The sequence below is a fragment of the Microtus oregoni genome, unplaced genomic scaffold, assembly GCF_018167655.1.
Source record: "Microtus oregoni isolate MIOR12 unplaced genomic scaffold, Mior012 000001F_ref0000356, whole genome shotgun sequence".
Classification (NCBI taxonomy): domain Eukaryota; kingdom Metazoa; phylum Chordata; class Mammalia; order Rodentia; family Cricetidae; genus Microtus; species Microtus oregoni.
Window position 1 is genome coordinate 82,621,583 of NW_024543060.1, and position 18,648 is coordinate 82,640,230.

An 18,648-nucleotide genomic window follows, 5' to 3' on the forward strand; every position below is an offset into this window, starting at 1 on the left:
GAGAGAGAGAGAGAGAGAGAGAGAGAGAGAGAGAGAGAATCTGGCAGCACACACTCCTGCCTGCTCAATAGTCTCATTGTTAATTCTGTACTGAGAGCAAATAACCAGTGTGATTGGGAGATTATCTATCCAATCACTCATTCTCTCCCCCACTCCCCGTCCCATTTCATACTTTCCAGAAGGTCACAAGAAACAATTAAACTTCTGGTGTCAAGCGGTTTTTCTGCTGGTTCCAAAGTTCCATGTGAGGAAATAAAGAAAGACTTAGGACAAGAAGTCAACAAAGTTCTTAATTAAGTAGAGTCTGTAATAACAGCAGCAAACATTTGAAAATAAGAGTTGATATGTATTTTGTTGCCAAGAAACGACCTAGAAGATATGAGCACCTCTTGCTGTTTTCCAACATACCTTAGAAAAGCCTATCCCACTTAGTTAATATTAAAAGAGATGGAGTGCTGTGGGATTTCCCTCTGTATGCTCTGATTAGCAGTGAATGAATAAAGAAACTGCTTCTGGTCTATAGCAGAGCTATAGGCAGGGAAAACTAAACTGAATGCTGGGAGAAAAAAGGGTGGAGTCCAGAGAGAAGCCGTGGAGCCACTGGAGACAGATGCTGAGAACTTTACCAGGTAAGCCACAGTAATCTGGCGGTATACAGATTAATAGAAATGGGTTAAATTAATATAAGGGCCAGCCAATATGAGTCTAGAGCAAATGGGCCAAACAGTGATTTAATTTCTGTGTGATTATTTTGGGTCTAAGATAGTCAAGCAGCCAGGAATGACCAAGCAGCCTCCTTACTACAATGGAGAGGAAATTGATGTCCATTGACTTGCTCATTGGATTATGTTATTCCCCAAAAGATGATAAAATTTATCAGAAAAACAACGCAAAGTATGAGATATGTCTACTCTCAGCGACCCATCAACTCTTTTCATTTTTTTTCTGTCTGTATTGGGAGTTCATCCCCTGTAGGGACTTCCCTCCTGAAGACAGGAAATTTAGATGTCAAAGATCTCATGCTCCTTACAGGATTATTTCCACAATCTTACTCCAGTAACTTGGCATCATCCTATTCTTACTAGAGATGAAACGCTACCAACCGCAAATTTTTTAGCAACTCTGAAAATGTCATTTTGTTCCCTTTTTGAAGTCCCTTCAGAGAAATGAACATGCCACCATCTGATATTTAAAACGATTTCTTCCTTTTACTGCTGCTGGTGTTTACTGCACATTCAAGTAATTATGCCTTTATTTTTATATCTTACCAGTATAAAACACACATGATGTTTATTAGTGTATATTAATTGTACAAAATAATGGGTTTTATCACCCATAAAGAAGAACAAAGCTGAGACATTTGCAGAAGAGTGAATGGAACTGGAGATAAATCATTATGCTAAAGTGAACTAAGCCAGACTCACAAAGGTAAATATCACAGGCTTTCTCTTAGCATATTTTAGAGATAGTCTAGACTCTAGGAAAGAAAAGGCATGAAAGCAGATGCAGAATTATTCAGAAAAAGGAAGAAGAAGGAGGAGGAGGAGGAGGAGGAGGGAGGCAGAAACAAAGGAGGGCAGGGAGGGGTGAGTATGATGAAGCTTTGTTTATATGCATGTATGAGAGCAATGTTGAACTGAGAAACAATCTTAGATTTCCTTTACATCTGTAACTCCATTACCAACACGGTTACCTATCATGTAAGAGGTTTTTACAGGTTTTAAAATAAATAGGTGAGTTAGTGAATGACCCCCCCCCCCTACTCCGGGTTTACATAGACAGAGGCACATTTACTATTTCTACTGGAATCTATAACTTCCATAAGATGTTTTAGTTTTCTTTCCCATGAACCTTCTGATTTGGTCTTTTTTTTTTTCTCTCTCTCTCTTATGGAATGACCACATGATTACACACCATTGCTGCTGCCAAAAAACGGTTTGACACTACTATAGGGAGCTGTTCCCAGCCCCACAATCAGTCTGTCACCAGTGAGCTGGCTGAGGGTTCTTCTGCTCTGCCTGCAAAGCAATCACAGGTAGACAAGGAGTCCTTCAACTGATGGTGTCTAACCACTCGCATTTAATAGCCATGAGCAGTGGCAGTCAGCTGTCAGAAGATGCCTCTCTAGAGGACACTAGAGAAGTATCCCCCTCTAGTGTCCCTTAGCAAGTCTCGGGTATGGGGACCTTTCGTTCTTGAAAGTTGACTGATGTTTCAGTTTTCAGCCTGGGATCTGAGACTGTTGGCACCTTGAGAGCTCTCTGGAACTCTCCTGGTGAACAAGCTCTGTATGGTCCTCTCTTCCAGCTACCACGTTCTTGCTGCCTTTCTCCCTTCTCGGTGGCCATTCTTGACCTGCTTGGCGACTTCTTTGGTTGTCAGGCTACTGTCTGTTTAACCCTTTCCGCAACTGACTGGCCTACTTCTGCTACAAATGAGTTTGGGTGTGAGGATCGCCACCCTTGAGATCCAGAGCCTCCGGTGGACAGTTGAGAAATGGGGACTAAACATACTCAGGATCACTCAGGCATTTTCTAATGGGAGCTCAGCGTGGTAGACAGTCGTGTTACACATGATCCTCCACCAAATATTATCAACTGATCATGCTCTATGCTTGGAAGAAAAAACGAAGTTGGAAAGCTGAGTTCCAGGCGCAAGCTAGGCTGTTGAGAAGCCTAACAGAGGATATTGTAGATAGGCAGGAGCCTCTGGCAGCCCCCTGAAGCTTCTAGGTCTTGTTTAGCTGTCACCTCCTCAGCCACCACATCTCTTACCTCTGCTGCTTCATTTTTTGCAACCAGCTCGGCTGCACTTCCAAAAGCAAGCAAGAAAGATAGCTGGAGGGACAACAGAGAGAGCAAGCACAGGTAGGCGGCATGGGTCAGCCCAAACATACTGCTCAGGTGGATCAGGTGTTTGGACCAATCACAGCCACTTGCTTGAGCTAATAAAAGCCTTGCCTCTTAGCACCTCTTACAGAGGTGGAAGTGCCCTCCCCGCTCAAGTTGCAAGATCACCCAGCGTTCATCCTGGCTTGTGACGGCGAGACAGACATCTGCTATAAACTGTTTCAAGCAGGCCTGGCTGTGTTATGCTTCCGGGAACCAGGGCAATCAGCTACAGTCTCTGCGGAGCTGTCTCAAGGGACACACAGTGTTGAAGATGGGTGGTGCTGGCATTGAGACGATCCAGCTGGCTGTGAGGGTGACTGTCCTTTGCTTCAGGCAATTCAAGCAGCAACAGGGTTCAATATCTGCTAACTTCAAGCCAAATTGTCCGGACCCCAGCATGCTAACATCTTTACAAGAAAAATGGACAACAGCGGTGTTGACAAATATATATTAGAAAAACGCTGGCAACGATCTCGAGAGGCTTTTTAAAAACAACAATGTTTAACACCATCCCAGTGCCCAGAGATACATTCCTCCTGTGCGTGTCACACCCAACCTTGTGCCTGCCTGTGTTCCGAGTGTAGCCATCTGTTACTGTCATCCTAATACAAAACAACAGGATGAGCCCAATCACCTCCTTCCAGGGTAGCTGGATTCTGCATCTGAGTGTAGTCTTAAGTGAAGAAGCCGTATACCATCACTACCATGCCTTCTGTGTTGATCATCCTGCTTTCCTTTTCTTCAGGCTGTGCTCCCTCCGTCTGCTCCAGTCTCCCTGGCTTCAGAGCTCCTCAGGCTGTTTGTCCCATCAAGCTATGTTATTCCCAAGTTGTTCTTTTTACATAAAATTTTCCCTGTGAATCTGCCTGTGTAAAGTTCCATTCGCTCAGTACCATTTCTACTTGAATCCCATGTTAACACATTCCTGAGCTCCTAGCCTAAGGTATCCAGAGATTAGCCTTCATATCGTCTGGCCCCCTGTTTATTACACTTTAAGACAAAAGAGAACTTGTAGATATTTTGATAGTCACCTACTTGTTTTCTTCCTCTTTCTATTTCAGTGCTAAATTTCCAAGGCTTTCAGTAGGTTCTTGTCCATGAAATACTTTGAGCAAATGGGCTTTGAGAGTAACTTAAGTCCTTGAACATGGGAAGAAACCAATTTCATGAGTTTATAAATGAGTTTGTGAACGAATGCCTATTTAATTTTTAAAAATTTATATCCTCTTGAATATACCAGTACTAATATGAAATATTTATTTCACTAACCTTCGTGTCTTTAACTTCGCAACGTTTATGTGATAACTGTAATGAATACTTTGATTAAAAACCTATATTGTACATAGGTGGCGCACGCCTTTAATCCCAGCTCTCGGGAGGCAGAGGCAGGCGAATCTCTGTGAGTTCGAGACCAGCCTGGTCTACAGAGCTAATTCCAGGACAGGCTCCAAAGCCACAGAGAAACCCTGTCTCGAAAAATCAAAAAAAAAAAGAAAGAAAATTAAAAAAAAAAAAAACCTTAGGCGCACTGCTTCCACCGTCACAATTCAGGAGTAAATAAAAAAAAAAATGCTTGTTGCATGATCTTGCTCTATTCGTCTTGCCTTTCTCTTTCTTCTACCAAACATCTCTCATCTTACTGAGTTCCTTTTGCCAGTTGTCTTCAAACGTCAGTGCATCCATTAGGGAGTATGATAGCATAATTCAAACTTTTCAAATAATATGAGTAATCATGTATTTATTAAGGAAAGAACATCTCACGTCCATATAACTCTATTTGATGAGCCTATTGAACATGTAAGAAAAAATAATATATATTTTTCTGCAAATTATACGAGAATATTTTGGAAGAAGAAAACTTCTCACAAGTCTGATGAAGCTACTACTAGTCTAATATCAAATTCAAGAAAATGGAACATTTTAAAAGGAAACATAGTATCTCTCATGAACAAAGGTTTAAAAGTTCTGAGCTGGCTTCGCTTTTTCTTTCTTCCTTCCTTCCTTCCTTTCTTTTTCTTTTTGTCAATTTGATACAAACTAGAGCTATCTGAAAGAAGGCTGCTACAATTGGGAAAATGCCATTAAAACACCAGCCTGTAGGAAACTCTTTGGGCATTTTCTGGATTGACAGTTGATGTGGGAGGCACAAGCCCAAGGTTCTACCCGTGGGTAATAACCCCAGCATATATAATGAAACAAATTGAGTAGGCTAGGAGAATCAGGCCAATAAACTGCACTCCTCGATGATCTCTGCTTCAGGTCCTGCCTCTGGGTTCCTACTTTGACTTCCTTCAATGATAACCTGTGAACTGTAAGATGAAATTAACCCTTTCCTCCTCAAATTGCTTGTTGTCATGATAGTTATCCCAGAAATAGAAACCCTAATTAAGACAAGCTCTTAGTAAAATATAAAGAGATTGAATAACCAGAAAGTTAATTAATGAGTAATGCAGAACAGCCTAAGAGTTTATCTCAGTTTAGAAGCAGTAACCTAAGACCTGAAAAAAGTTAATGTTGGCTATTCTATTAACTATATCAACAAAATTTTAAAATCTCATTACACAGAGAAAAGGCACTAGACACAGATCCAAAACCAGTCTCTATTTTTAAGATTAAAGTTCTGAGCATTCTGGAAATAAAATCTGTTTATTCAACATGGTACAGAAGGCCTGTTATTAATCACAGCTAATATTTTTAATCATGAAGGCTGGATTCATGACCTAAGACCAGGAATAAGGCCACACCTCTTAATCCTTCTCAAATAGTGTGACATTTTCATGACAAAGCATTCGGATAGATGAGCCTATGGTGGCCATTCTTATTCAATGACAACAATACTATTGATGGGAAGCTAGGTAACGAAGTTAATGCAACAAAAGAGAGACTAGAAAAAGAGCTCTATATTGGGTCGACTATAACCTTTATCATTAAGCTGGGTAGACTTAGAATCATACAGGAGACATGTTTCTAGGTGTGTCTGTGAGGATGTTGACAGAGAGGAGTAACTGATGGGAGAAAAATTGCCCTAAATCCACAATTTATGGGCTGAGAATATGGATAGAATAAGAAGAATCAGGAGAAAAAGAGTAGAGCCCTTGCGCCCACCTCTTTCTGCTTTCTGGTCCTACCAAAATGTGAACATGCAGCCTCATCCTCCGGCCACAATACTCATAGCTGTCACTCCAATAGTGCTTTTTCTGGTATGATAGAGTATAGCCTCACACTGTGGACTAAAATCAACCTTTTCTCCATTATGCTGATTTTTGCCAGAAATCTGAATATAGAGATGAGAAAATTAACTAACACAATTGGTACATATCTATTATATACATGTAATGCCTATATATGTATATATACATATAAATACATATATATGAATGGTTGATTAAAAAAGACAGAGGGTACGATAATTTAGTTTATTAATATGTCTTCAACACTTAAAATTATTGAGTTCCCATAGGACATAAAATGAATTAGACGCTTACCAGAAAACTCACTGTTGGAATGAGGAAATATGGAGCCAGCTCATAGTTTCTCATCTAGATTCAGCTTACAGTCGGCCTCTTGAGCTCTGTACTTATCCACTGAGATAAAGGAATACTTAGAAACAATGATATTTACTCAGCCACAGAACTGTTTTATTAGTTCCTCTGTCTATAGTTTTTGGGTTTTTTTAGGGGCTATCAGAATAATTAAGGAGAACTATAAATTCTCACTACCCCCACAACCTGGGAAAATAATAAGTACAAACAAAATTGTGTCTTGGCAAGAGAAGAATTAATGCCATTCTTAAAAAATAACACTGGGTTAAAGACTCTTGAATGCCTTCTCTTAATTCAAAAGTCTTGTCCCTCCCATAAATATGGTGCTAGAGTTGTTATAAAATCTTTCATGAAATTTTTTGGAAGAAATCAATAGTCTCAGGACATAGTTCATAACCACTTATTTAGTGAATAAATTCATTTCTTATACAATTGGGGGATCCGGGACCAGAATCATGACCAGAAGTAGCTTGTCTTCTCAGCATAAACAACACGTGTATAGTCTCACCACAACAGAGTTGGAAGGGACTGGAAACCATGTGAGTTACCCTTCACATCTTCAAGATAGTATGCTATCTCCATGCCTTCATCTTGATCACGCTACATGAGAAAGAAACGGCACTGGGTGGCAGTGTTTGTTTCACATGCTGAAGGAGATGCAAGCATTCTCATTGAGTGAAGACTTTAAGGTCATGCTGGCTTGCAGGATGCTCCTATGTCCCTAACAAAGAGAACATATATATCCTGCTACTAAAATCAAAGGTCTACTAATGCATGCTGATGGTAGGCTTGAATTGAGTACACAGTAGTAACAGTCTTTATAATAAGTCCAGCTATGGAAAAACATGAAGGTATCTGTGATATGCTAGGGTATTCCCTGCCTTACATTTGGACTGAAAAATCACATTTCTGTTTGCTGACTTCTAATAATTACTGGTTGGTCAATCATTTTTCTATCCATGGCAATACCAATGAGAGCTGTGGAAAAGAGGGGTGTTGTAATTTTAAAAAGCTTCTCATCCTACATTTCCCTCACACATCATGTTTGGTTCTCTTGAGCTTTGAGGAAGTCTTATTCTTTCATGTTAGAACACAAGCAACTTCTATTCCCCAAGAAGTCTGCAATACTAAATACATAGCCACACCAAAGGGTAAAAAATATCAAACCAATGTTTAACACATCTCCACGCCAAAAGTTAAATTTATTTGCTTTGTAAAAAAAAAAATTTCTGTGCAAATGTTCAAGTGAGGCTACATCAACGTTTCTTCCACATCTTTGCCTTTCCAGGTTTGGCATGGCAAAAGTAGTGTCTCCGTTTTTGTTGGCCGCCTTGTCAATTTGATCTCTACTATTTAAACACACACTTCTGAAACTCAGATTTCTGTAAGTTCTGTCAATCTCTGAAGAAACATAAAGAGCTCATTTTTTACATGTGAACATATATATGCTTATGCGCATGCATATATGTGCATATAAATTTTCAGTTTTTATTCTAGAAGTGCTATACTACTATTCTGAGAATCATATTGGAAAGAAATAAGCACCAAAATAATAAACAAAAGCAGCAAAACAACAAAGGCTAATTAAGTGTAGACTATGAGCTTGAATTCTGGCACGATTTCAATTTTCAGTTCTTTGTTTATGATTCATATAATATCTTCCTTTAGATAAATTAATTAGTTGAATGTGTCAAGCTAGTTAAACTCACACCAAATATTTTCCCAAGAGAACTAAGTTGAAACCGGGTGCTGTTAAAACCTTCAAGTGAACAAAATCTGTCTTTAACAAGTCACACATTGTTAATTGGAACTGGGTAGAGAGGCATATTTTTGGATACTTGCCGAGAATAATTATGGAACTTCTTCTTTTTGTTGTTGTTAATTGTAACCAGATGAGTTAATCAAGGAAAACACATCCAGCTTCTTCTGCCTGAAACTATCAACCAACTGACCTGTTCGGTTTGAGGTAGAACTGAAAAAGTAAAAGGGGTCTGGGGTCATTCTTAGGTTGCAGTTAGCCCCTGAGATCTTTGCTTAATGTCTTCATTTGAAACACACATAATACTTGATATCTAGAAAGATAATATGGACCCCCCCCCAACCAATATAGCTAGTCAGAGGAAAAGTAGAATTACGAAACAGTTATTCCCAGTGTGGCTAAAACTGGCTAAAAACATATTGTCTAGTCAGTATGCTTTATTAACTTTCTTTGTACATTATGTTTTAATATCAAATTTTAATATACCAAAATTGATACAAATTTAAAATAAAAATAATTGTGTCATTGCTAGGAATCACTCATTTCTCGTGTAAGGGATGTGCGAGGCATCTTCTGATTCATACTTCCTTACTCCCTCTACTCATGCACTCATCTTTGTTTCACTGATTGAAATAATTGACTCCCCTACATAGCACATAGTCATCTTAACTTCCTACACCTTAATTAGAGTCTCCATTTTAAGATTTGTAATCTTGGGTTGTCCAACGTAAACACAGGTAAAATTGTCAACTGACGCGCATTGATTCTCATCCCCTCATTATCTAGATCCATAGAACTTGCCTAAGTCTTGATTATATAGGAGTTTGATGCTCTGGTCTTCTCATTGACCTTCTAGTTGCTCTTCTGTTTTCATTGACTTTTTTTGCTTTGACAAGAAACCCGAGAGACTGTATTTTGTCTCACAGTTTTGGAGGCTCTGCTCTATGGTCTTTCTTGCCTTTTGGTGCTGAAAAAAATCATGAAGGAGGGAGTATGCTGGATCAGAATTCTGCATATAACCCATAGTGGTTAGCAAACAGAGGAGAGAGAGAAAGGATTTTAGCCCACTTATGGCTTGGTTTTCTTATTTCAAACTGTGGTGCATAGACCGTCATGTAAAATATCTGGGGGTATACCCATTGTTAGCACCATTGCTTAAGTTGTTCCAGGATGAAGTCTGTCATTCTTCTTTGGGGACTCCTTAGTAGACCCTTAGGAGATGGGCAACTTCTGACCTTCTCTTCTCCTTAGTTATCTCCTCTCAATTGGTCTGATGAGTTGAGAAGCAGATCTACTTCACTGGTAGCTACATGTTTGTTCAGTATCACCATGTGGTAAACTAATGGAGTAGGATGCACAGGCAATGAGGTTGGGACTAATCAAATACAAAAGACGTTTGAGTGGAAGACATATAAATAGTATCTACAATCTGCATAGATGAAATTTTAAGTGATCCTTTGAAAATGCTTCCGAAATTTTATCTGCTCTCCACATCAGAAGATTTCGAGAGATAAAAGGACACGCTATCAATTTACAAGAAGAGTCCACCAATTCTCAAGAGCCTGGATGATTCTATTAACACAGGCTTTGAAGTTGCTTACTATAAAGCACACATGTTGTCTATAGATAGAGCTATGGTAGGCAAATATTCTAATAAAATTTATTTTGTTAATGCTAGGAGAGAAGCCTAGCAATGTATTAAAATGGAAAGGAGTTTTCAGAGCTTGGCGTGGCGGCACACACTTAAAATTCTAGTACTCAGAAGACTGAAGCAGAGGGTTGCCATGATCTGAGACATCTTGATTTATATAACAAATTCTTGACCAGCCTGGGCTACATAGTCAGACCGTGTCTCAAAGTAAAACAATATAATGTATATAACTTTACAGTATCAAAATATCAATATAATCCAAGTAATGTGTCTTTGGACAATCATGTCTCTTGAGAAAGAATGTTATTCGAACTATGAGATATTTACATATCACATCGACTTGTCTAATTAATTACACTATGATTTTCAAATGTTTATTTCTTTTATAGTACAAGAAGTCAAATGACAGAAACTATGGGTTACCATGGATGAAAAAAGTAACAACAAAACATTACTGCAGAAAAAAAATACACAGCTATGTTTGACAAGTTTTTGCATTGTGATAAGAAGCAAACAAATATGAAAGGGAATTTTTGCACCTGCCGTGCTCATGGTATAAGGAAACAAACATAAAATGTTGGTGTGGTGTAAATAGAGTCTTTAGGGATGAAAGTCAACATTTTCAAAGTGTCAACACTATTCTAGTGTCTGAAGTGATGGATAGGTTAAATTAGATTCAATCCTTTCACAACGCTCATATACAGCAACACATCAGATTTTCCACCATAATTACATGCATACTTTTTTCCTTTATTGAAATGAATTTTTTTACATACTATATATTCTGGGAGTATGATTCTTTTCTCTCCTCTTACTCGTCCCAATTCCTCCCTACCTCCCTGCCCATCCAAATCCACCCCCTTTCTTCTCATTAGAAAGCAAGTAGGCATCTAAGGATTAGTAATAATAAAAAACACAAACAAATTTGAATATGGCAAAACAAGAAGAAATGCCAAAGAAAAAGCACAAGAAATGCATATAGATGCAGAGACACACACATCCACACTCCCAAGAATCCCATAACAACTCAAAAATTTATATATATATATATATATATATATATATATATATGACCTATAAGGTAGAAAAGGATGAAGTGAAGGGTCTAGACACAAGGGGTGGAACAACTGGAGGAAGGACACCTACTCAGAGGAGACTGCAGGTGCAGCATGGCCCCAAAGGGATGAGCCTGGCCCATCTGGGAGCAGAACAAATGTTAGTTGGAAAAATCACACTAAAGATCAGAGGGGTGAGAAGGGAGAAATGACATGCAAGGAATGGTGAGCACCAGGTAGCTCACGGCTAGGAGCTTGGCTTTAATTCTAAGGGAGATAAGATACCATTTGAAAGTTGAGAGAGAAGGATGGTGTGACCTACACATGTTATGAGGATGGCGTTCCTTGTTATGTTCAAGTGTTATGTTTTCCAAAAGGAAACTTGTTATGTTTTCCAAAAGGAAAAGACAAAAACAAAGATAGTGCGCAGGAGGCTTCAGTGAGGTGATGGTGGCATTGAAGACAGTACTGTCATGGAAGAGGGGACACGTTTGGAAAGGATAGTCAGACAAATACACTGCAAGAGCACTTGAGAGAAACGGATCAAAGGTTACACAAAGGTTAATGGTCACATCCACTCCATAATCCATGTTCTATTAATTTTCTATTGGGAAATGTTAAAAGGACAGGCCAGATTGGACCACAGTGAGATTATTACTTCAGTTGGCACCATGTTAAATTGAAAATACATCTTGACATTTAGGTGAAGATATTTGCAAGCTGTTAGGCATATGCATCGGAGGCTCAAAGTAAAGGTCTGAGATGGAGAGACAAATGGTGAGGATACAAGTGACATTAAAAAGTATGAGTGCATAGAGCAGGGGAGATGCATCAAGAGATACCGAACTCACCATGCAATCGTGAGGACCAGTGTGTCATCCTCATTGCCCATGAAAAGGCTGAGGATGGTACTGCAATCTCAGTGCTGGAGACGCCCAAACAGCAGGATCCCTGGGGATTGCTGGCCTCTTACTCAAGCTAAGTCATTGAGCTCTAGATTCATTGAGAGATTCTCTCTCAACAAAACAAGATGGAGCAGTTGAGGGATAAATTTAGGGACAGCCCGTGTCTTCCACATGCATACACATACATGTATATCTACATGTTCATGTGAGTCCTCCCACATATAATAAATACCACACACACTCTCTCTGTAGAAAATTCCATCTTACACACACACACACACACACACACACACACACACACACCCCGTAGGAAATTTCATCTTAATGGTGAGAGTAGATGAAACCATTAAAGCAGTGGAAAGTTTGAGAAGAGAGGAAACCAGGCTTCACTGGTAAAAGAACCACCTTTAGGATACAGGAACTTTAATATCAACTTGAGGGGTGTCTTTAAACTATAGAAATAGAGCAAATACCTTTCCCAACAGAGAATAATCCCTACATCAAAGTAACGCAAAAGTAACTACAAACCATTTTCTCATGACCCTTGGCAACATCTAAGAAGGGGACAAGAGCTGCGATCTTGGTTTTAGCAAACAGAGTGAGGGCTTTGGTTTTGAGTGTCAAATTTCTACGTGAACTTGGGGCCAGAACTTCCTATTCCTGTCCTCCTTCTCTTATCTACTTACCACTTCAAATTTCTCCCTTAAAGTATCCTAGGCAGTCAATATACACAATGCAGTAAGTTTCCCACTTAACTCCTCAAAGGCCAGGCTGCGTATCCTTCCTCTGCGCTGCCATACTTCTTGATGGCAAAAGCCATTGTCCCCATCCTAACCCCCAATGACCCAATGGCATTGCTGTGTGGGCCTCCGGCAAAGTGTCATTGTGGCTATCTAATGATAGCATGAAGCTCATGGCATAGTTGGATATATATTTGCTATATTACCTACAGTTCCAAAAGTCATCTCTATGGTTTTAGTCTCAACAACAAGGAAAGCTGATGAGTCCATCCAGCTTAGTCCTCCGCGCTCTCACACGGTCTTGAAAAGTAATGTTCCTCTAAAAGTTACTGAGAAAAACTAATAAAGCAAATGGCTTTCAAACTAATTCTACTGGTTGGCAAAACTCAAAGGCATCTTAGTTGGCTTAAGCAGCTCCTTGTTTGTCCTTATTGAATATCTCATATCGTCCAAGCTTCAGGGCCTATCTTTTCTTTCAAAACACAATGAATCTCTTCATCTGCTATATATATAAAGAGTGAAGAGTAAAAGCTAAACAAATACTAAAGTTAGGTTTCGAAAAATCAGTTGGTAAATAAATAAACACTACAATAATCAGTATTTATAAAAACAAAGCTTAAAAATATGTATTTTAGGTTATTAAATTCCAAACCAATGAGGTTTGTGATGTTTTAAATGCTTCATGTTCATGCTGTGAAATGCTTTTGTCTTATAATTTTATTTTTTTTCCACTCAGTTTTCAGACAGCTGAAAATCGTGAGCTTACAGAACAAGATGTACTTTCAATTCTCATTTTATGGCCTCATATGATGGCATGTACTATTATGAAAACAATTCGAAATTGTGCTTTATTATATTATATTGTGCAATTTATATTCAGGAGATGCTATCAGCACTGAGGAACAGACAAATTTAATAAAAAAAAAACCCACAATGTTCCTGTTGCCCTAATAGTTATTAAAAGAAAATTCTCCCCAGGAGACAGTTTCTTTCTCCTCAACTCTCCTGCCTACTCTGATGGAGCCTTTGGAGTACACAGAAGAGGCGGCCACACTGTACATCATAAAGACAAACCAAGTAGTAAGGAATATGAGGAGTCCTTCGAATTCCAGATCAAGTCCTTCATTTTCTAGATAAAACCAAGGAGATTGGGTGAGGATAACTGATGCAGCCAGTTCAGGTCTACGTTGTGTGTAGAATCATGTTCCAGCGACATCCAAACTAGGCATGCTTTGCGTATGTGTTGTCACCGATGGTAGCAGGCTTCTAGTTGACACAAGCACAGCGCAATCTATCTACGTCATTCCTAAATCAGCTCTGAAAGCAGCAACTTTTCCACTTTTTTTAAAGTAGAAGCCACTGTGTTGAATGAGCAAGTAACTTAGTTACTATCTCTTCTGTCTCCATGATAGGCACACCTGTGTCACGTCAGTATCTTAATGGAACACGAGTTCCAGGAAAGCAAGAGCAATGCCCATAGGGGCACTGCTGAATTCACTGTGCTTACAATATGTCGAACCCATAGAATTCCTCCAATAAACGTTTGTTAAGTAAATAAGTAGAAGCTGGGGGAAGGCGAAATTTCATTAGCACATACTGACTGGTCTCTAGGCTAAACAATCAAAAAGTACACACAGACACCTCATGGAACAAAATACACTGGGAGATCATTAGAAGGTAACATGGGATTTTTGCAGCTCGGGGGGAGGTGGCATTTCAAAATAAAAGTGTTTAGTAATTATGAGAGTTCAGTGAAGTTAAAAAGCAATGGAAATATAGACAGTAAAACATACTCTTAATTCCTTCAAGCTGTGCTAGCTGGTCCTGGACATCAGAGAGCAGGGACCCAGAGAGTTGATGCAGAGAAGTCTGAAGTCCATATGGAGAATGAAATCTGTACTCAGTGTTGGGAAAACTGGAGTGACTGACTAACAAGGTGGAGCCTGAGACCGATGACAAAAGAAAGAACACCAACCTCTGTACAGAATCATCTAATAAATCCTGGGGACAGATACTAAGTAAGAGACTACGGATCGTGAGAAATGTGTTGTGATTCATAGCCATACCTTTCTTAAAGAGATGGGAGAATGGACTTCAAGTAAGAGAGTAGAGATAAAGGAGGGAGGAGGGAGGAGGTGAGGAGGGAGGGGTAAAAGGAGGGTAGATAGAAGAAGAAAAGAAGGAGGGAGGGACGGAAGGAAATGGAGGAGAGGAAATATTTGGTGACATTCTGCCCAGCGCACCTTTTGTTTTCAAGTCCGTTTTGGTCTAGTTTCCACAAGACTCTTCTCATTTAACTGGGAAAATTAACACAGCCTTGGGCTCAAAGAAGTGAAGCTAACCTTTTTCAAATATCCTTAGGCAAAGTCGAGACAAGATCCAATTAGAGTGTATCAACTCAAAAGCTTTCCCGGCACGCACACGTCTAATCCATTTGGTATAGTTGCTGCATGCATTTTTCTGTTTTGCCTTTAGTTTTATGTAGACTTTAGACATTTCAAAACATCTTCACATAGTAGTATTTTTGCCTTGTAATAATCAAAGAAGGCACTCTCTTCTACTGTTTTGCCAGTTAAGAAACTGGGTAAACGGAGTTTGATTTATCTAAGCTAAATCCTTATAATGGCAATGTAGGATCAAAGTGCTGTCTGGACCTTGGTTAATCATTCATTCCCTTGTAATATGTGATGAAACCCATTACACAGCATACAACAACCAATCCCAGTATCCTATGAGGCACTTCTATGTTTGCATCATCAGAATACATCCTCTGGGAGAAACTATCAGGCATGAGTGTTTCATGGCCTTCTGTGCAGAACAGCAAATTCAGAAACTCAGAAACAGACAGGCACTGAGGGAAAGGTAAAAACATAAGACACAATACTGCTTTATTCTAAAATCCCGTGGACATGTATGAAAGTGTATGTCAGGATACCCAGCCCTTAATCAAGCTACCCTAGTCTACACTGAAAAACTCCTGTCCAAAAAAAGTTAAACAAAGGAAGTAGAGAGGAAGGGAAGGAAGGAATGAGAGAGGGAAAAAAGGAAAGATAGGAAGAAGAGGGAGGAAGGGAGAGAAGGAGGGAGGGAGAAGAGCGAGAGAGGGAGAGAGAGAAAGAAATCTTACATATTTCCTTATTCTCAACTAATTACCCTTTGTCTACATTTAATAAGTCAGTAAACCTTGAGAAATTCCTTTATGATACTAATAAATCCACCTTGTGACTCTAAACCTGCTTTTCTCCCTTGCTAGACGGTTATGAGATGAGCTGTTGCTTCCACTCCATCACCAGCCTAATGCAACTCTCCAGTATGCCCAGAGAAGACAGTTGAAAAATCTCATTTTACTGACAAGATTCTTAAAAAACCTGTCACAGATTCCAGCATTATTACAGAATTGTTTCCTATACAGATACATGAGAGTTAAAGGCAGACAAAGTCTATTTTGCAAAACTGAAAGCTAGAACTCTCTCAAAGCACAAAATTTGATGTTTACTTAGATGCCATTGGAACTTTCATTTAAGATCAAAAGTTTCACAGTTTGCATCTGGAAATGTCCACCTACCCTTGATCTTTTGTCTACAACCGAAATAGAACGAATGAATTGGTGTTTTCTACTAGCTGGGAAGAAATGCGCTTCATCAACTTGATGCCCACAGAAGATTAAATGAGTGGATTAATGCAGGAATCACAGGGAGAATGGATGGTAGCGTGGTTGTTTCCAGCACCAATGATACAACCAAATAAAGAATTCATGTCGACTGTCTACCCAAAGTGCAGTGAAAGACAGAGAGGGTCAGGTTCAAGGCTTCCTGGAAGTGATCTGGGCAGCTTTGACACAATGAGCAGACTGTTTTCAGGCTGTAGGGGTGGGGCAAAGGCATTGTTAGTTCTCCCTAAGCCCTCCAGATGGAACTCAGAAAATGGTTATTTAAGAATCCTGAATAAAATATTGCATCTTTCCAACTGTGTGGTCTTGATACCTGCAGGTAAAAGACAGCAACCGCCAAACACCATAGGTGCTTGAATGGGGAAGAGAGTTAGAATCTGCTGACGGCTGCATTTCTGTGATTACTGGAGGGAAAGGTGTGAGGCATGGAAGGCTCACTGTCAGCAGCTGGGTAGATCTGTGGCTGCAGGAGCTGGCCTCAGAGATTTAGGCGTATTTGTTGCTAGCTAAGGTCATTTCTCGGTGGTACAGCCGGGGAGCAACACAGGCTTGCTTTCCGGGGATACTAATTTTGATGCCTTCACTGCCTGGTTACTTTATCACAAATTCTTTTCTGTCCAACTCTAAAATTTAGCATCTCTTTTTAAGACAAGCAAAATAGCGTTTTTTTCTCAGAAGACAGTTTAATAATGAATTAAGATGAGTACATATGTTCTGAAATTGAGATAGTACTCAACAAAGTATACCTAGGCATATTAATTATTATTTGTCTATGTAAAATGACAACAGCAAAGATTCATTGCTGAGAAATGAAATAAAAATAACTCAAGACTTTCTCTATGACTCTAAGGAGCTTCTAGTACAGGGCAACCAGAATTCTAGTCATTCTCAAACCTGAAATGATTACAAAGTTTGATAGAATTTGCCATACTGTGGATAAATACAATGACATTTTAGTATGATGTGTGTATATGTGTATACAGATATATTTAAATTGATAGTAATATTAAACTAGTTAAGACCTTAACACTGTTTGGCAATGATAAAATGGAAATAGTAGAAGCACAAAATATATCATACATCAAATACTGTAATTCACTTGATTATTAGAGAACACATTCTTCATTAAAAATAAGTCATGCGCATTTTCTGTCCACTGATGTGGGATGTCATTTAAGACATTCCATCATTCTCTGCTTGATCACTCTTATATGAGTTCATGTGGCGTCCAGGGAAGAGACAATGATAGCCAGGACATTAAAATGTAATCAAGATATGCAAATTCATATCTAAATGTGATTTGCTGGGAAAAAAAGAAATTAATCCAGGCATGGTCAAATAAACAATGTGTAATATGGATAATTAATCACCAAATTAGCAGCTGAGGTCCCTTGAGGAAATTATGCAAATTAAAAAGGCCCCCATCCACTGACACAATTAGACCACTTAATGGCAATACTCTCAATAAAATAACCCTTGGGAACGTCACAAAACAAATAGCCCATCAACTATAGGATCCCATCTCCATTGCAGTAGTTAACATTACTTACTATTATTTTTCTTGGTTTGGCTTCATTCAGAAGGTGCCATCATATGTTTCTATAGAATACTGGCAGATTCTGCATCATGGATGACCAGCAATGAGATAAGCATCCTCTAAAACCTAATAATGGTCATTATCAATCACACGTCTTATTATTGAAGTGAAAAATGTTGCAAATGAAAAGCTTCATGAGTGAGGCAAGGCCAATTATGTAATTCCTGTCAGTAACAGCAAAGGCAAGAAAATATTAATGTACCATGAAAATATCTGCCTTCTGGAGCCTGATGTTAACCAACCATTAGGCTAGCAGCTAGGGAAGCATTCCTCTCTTCACTGACAAGAAATGCTATCATCTCAGGAATGAGTGTTCTGTCTCTAAGAAGGTCCTAGTGTTGTGCCGTGTCTTCCCCCAACATGGAGACCCCATGAGACTGGGTGTAACAATATCAGCCACTAAGTCCCAGTTGATGCATGGCTTTATCTCTAGAGAGACACCAAGGCCCCTTTGATAGAAACATAGAAATAGATTCTCACACCCAGAAAAGGCCTTATTATCCTTATCGTTATTATCATTATATATTATAATTGCTTCTGGAGAGACTAGTCACAGAGAACAAATTGTGTTAGTGCTGTGGCGGCTGGTGGTTTAATTGTAGCTATAATGCGTAGATATCATTTGTATGCCTGACACTGCGGAGGAGTTCCCTACCTATCCCTTTCACCACTCCATGAACCTGCAGATTCCGGGCTTCCTGAGTCTCCACGAATCATCAAATGTCGCACGAACCAATATGTCAAGTGATGCACCCCAGACCCTGCCATTGGGCCATGACTGAATTGGGAACAAAATGTAACTGCACCATTTCTTTTCTCTTTCTACCTCTATAAATTT